At 39.1% G+C, this 3717-nt stretch overlaps 1 pseudogene; it reads left to right on the top strand.

Moving 5' to 3' along the window:
* The first annotated feature begins 1289 nt into the window (after window positions 1-1289).
* LOC105819726 lies at window positions 1290-2038 on the top strand (annotated as a pseudogene).
* Window positions 2039-3717: the final 1679 nt, after the last annotated feature.

The following is a 3717-nucleotide window of genomic DNA, read 5'->3' as shown; positions in this document are numbered from 1 at the left end:
GTCTAATATATTTTAGAGAAGCCACAAGTTCTTACAACTGTCTTTGAAACATGCCCAGAGATATTTGGAATGCCATCAATTAAAAGAAACTTGCTTTTTTACTTTAATTACATGGAGGAGAAAAATTTAAAAACATGATTCATGGAGGTTGAAGTTCTGAACCAGGCAGTGGCTGGGAGTAACGTCTTCAAGACACAACCTGAGATTCTAGTTTTGCCCTGCAAGAGGCCTGGCTGCTGGTCAAGGTCCCCCTTTCAGTTCTTTCTTCCAACTTTTTTTTTTACCTTAAATTTCCCCATGTATTCCTTGCCTTCAATCTCATCTCATCTCCCTTCCCTGTGAGGTTATGTTAAATGAGATAGATTAAGTAAAGATTATCATCACAATGTCAGTTAATTGTTGGTATTAGTTTCATTTTGAAACAGAAATCTGAAAACATAACTCTCCTCCTCTAGTCTTTTCATTTCCTACCTTACTTCCTTCTCTGTCCAAGTCTTTAAATGCCATGGACACTGTAAAGATTTTCAGTGTCCTCTGTTCTTCCCATTCCTTCCACTTATCTCAATTTAGGTATATTTGCCTATGTTGAGTCTCTCCCTGGCCACATAGTAAAATGCCCATGTCGCCACTGGAAAGAGTGAAAATTGGACTATCAACACAGAAATACTAATCATTCCCAGTCGTGTGAACAAAATGCTTTTACTATGGTTGTGTTATTGTTAGTACGTGTTGTACTGAACAATTACAACAGAGTTGCTGAAACAGTCAAGGACCTTCACTTGGGGACAATTAGCCAGAAGGCAATTTCTGTGAGAAGCATAGGAGCTTAAATCTAAATCTATAGTGGGCTAGAGCATAAGGTGGGAGAGCCTATGGTGATTTCAGGCACTTAGGGTAAGGTAAGTGCAGATATCCACCTTTTAAATATGTGAGCTGGCAGGACTTTGTCATTTCAAATAACTTGAGTGCTTCTATGCAAGACACCAAACTAGGTGCCATAGAGGATAAGAAGAGAAATGATACATTGGAATCTTTATCTGTGAAGAGTATGTCATCTAGTTGAAACATTGAGACATTTAGCCAAATAGTACAATATGATTCATACAAGAAAATGCTACCCAGTCATTCTGGAGGCTCTGGCGGCAGAGGAGCCACTCTAGGAGAAGCTGCAAAGATGCTATCTTTGTGTGTTGCAGTTGCCATGGCTGTTGCTGGTACTCTTCTTTGGCAGGCTAGCCTGGTCTCCCCAAATGCTTTGAGATCATCCTTCATTGTTGCAATGAATCTCCATGCCTCTGATATTCTTCTTTAGAATTGGCACTACAGAAGTGTCCTCTATTCTTGAAGAGTATGTTCTTAGAGCTGATACCTCTGTTGACCTTGAAGAAAGTGGGCATGCCTTAAGTATTGGTGATGTTATTGCCCAAGTACATGGGCTGGAGAATGTTCAAGCAGAAGAAACGTTAGAGTTTTCTTCAAGCTTAAAGGATATGTCTCTGAATTTGGAATCTGATGATGTTGGTATTGTCCTGTTTGGAAATGACAAACTAAAGGAGATGACATGAAGAGAACAGGAGCCACTGGGGATATTCCATTTGGTGAGGAGCTGTTGGGTTGTGTAGTAGATACCCTTGGTAATGCCACTGATTGTTAAGGGTCTAGTTGGTTCCAAGACCTGTAGCCAAGTTGGTCTGAAAGCCCTTGGAATCATTCCTCAAATTTCTTTGTGGGAACTAAGAAGACTGGTGTTTAGGCTATGGATTGCCTGGTGTTAATTGGTTGTGATCAGTATGAACTGATTATTGGCGACTGACAGACTGCCAAAATGTCAGTTGCTATTGACATGATCATTAACCGTAAACATTTTAAGATAGATCTAAGAGAAACTGTATTGTATCTACATTGCAATGAGTCAAAAGAGATCTACTATGCCCGGTTGGTGAAGAGACTTACAAATGCAGATATCATGGGGTTCATCATTATGGTTTCAGCTGGTGCTTCTGAAGTTGGCCCACTTCGGTGCCTGCTGTTCCAGTAGAACAGCCTTATTCTGGCTGTTCTACTGGAAAATATTTTAGAGATAATGACACACCTGCTTTGGTCTCTATAATGACTTATCTAAACTGGATTGCCATCAGATGTCTCTGCTGTCTCTCTGGTTGTCCGGTCTATCCTGGTGGTATGTTCTACTTATACTCCTGTCTGCTGTGGAGAGTAGTCAAAATGAATGATTCTTTTGGTAGTGGCTCCTTGGCTACCTTACCATCACAGAAAATGTGAGCTAGTTTACCGTTGTTTTTTGTAGTTGAGTAGTATAAAAGCAACGGTGAACTAGCACCTTTTATATTATCCTGGATAAAGATGGAGCCCATCCTTCTAAGTGAGGTGTATCGCAAGGATGGAAAACCATACACCACATGTACTTGCTATCAAATTGGTACTAAGTAATCAACACTAAGGTATTCACATGCAATAATACTCATAGGGTGTGAGGACGGTGGGGGAGTGAACCCCCAACTAATGGAAGCTGAGTGCACTGTATGGGGAAAGGCACGCTTGTAGCCCTGGCTTGGGCAAGGCAAATGCATTTCATGTAACCAAAATGTTGGTACCCCCATAATATCCTGAATTAAAAAAAATATGTGAGCTGGTGATGTGTCTGCTTAGATTTCAATGAATGCTATAGCTGCCGCTGAGAAACAGATATTCTTTGTAACAGAATTGTTCTACAAAGGTATCTGCCCTGCCATTAATGTTGGTCTGTCTGTCTGTCCTGTGTTGGATCCATTGCCCAAATCAGAGCCAAGAAATAGGAGGCAAGTATCATGAAGCTGGAATTGGCTCAGTATCATGAAGTTGCCACTTTATCCGAATTTGATTCTGACCTCAGTGCTGCTACTTAACAATTAAGTTACAGTGTGCATCTGCCTAAGTTGCTGAAGCAAGGACAGTATTCTCCTATGGCTACTGAAAACAAATGGCTGCTAACTATACTTGTGTAAGGGGGTACCTCTATTAACTGGAGCCCAGCAAGATCACAAAGTTTGAGACGCTTTCTTAATCAGCCATTACTAAGCCCTGTTAGGCAATATCAAGGCTGATAGATCTCAGAACAATTAGATGCAAAGCTGACAGATTATAAAAAGCTTATTGGCTGGATTTGAAGCTTAAACTCCTATGGGTTCACATCAAATAGCAGCTTGGTTTTGTCATTGTTTCTTCTAGTAATCGGTTCCATTTATAAAAAAATTACTCTCATGCTCTTGATGTATAGAAATCATATTCAAAATACAAAGGTTCCATATTGCTTGGTGGTCTAAAAAGAAGAAAAAATGTCATACAAAATACTTCTAATATCCTATGATTTTAAGAACAGAATTTTATTGGGATAGTTATTGTTTTATATAGTAAATCTCTACTGACTACAGAATAAGGAAAAATTAATACAAACTTAAGCGAATGGGTTTGATTGTAAGGAGAATCTCATATAACAGAAGATAGCAGTTTTTCCCCGTTAAACAAAATAGTACTGGCTCTTCTTTCATTATGAAAATTAGAAAATACTATTTTATGGTCCCTTTCAGTTACATGTTTTAGATAATAACTATGAATTTTTTTCTTGACACATAATTGTACATTTTTATGCTGTACATGTGATATGAGACTGGGAAAGGTAAGGGGGAGGGGGATGAATGAGGTTGTTTTAATGGGTACAAA

Source organism: Propithecus coquereli, unplaced genomic scaffold (genome assembly GCF_000956105.1).
Source record: "Propithecus coquereli isolate 6110/MARCELLA unplaced genomic scaffold, Pcoq_1.0 Scaffold5, whole genome shotgun sequence".
NCBI classification, from domain to species: Eukaryota; Metazoa; Chordata; class Mammalia; order Primates; family Indriidae; genus Propithecus; species Propithecus coquereli.
Note: the sequence above shows the minus strand (reverse complement) of the source record. Positions and strands in the feature narration are given on the sequence as shown.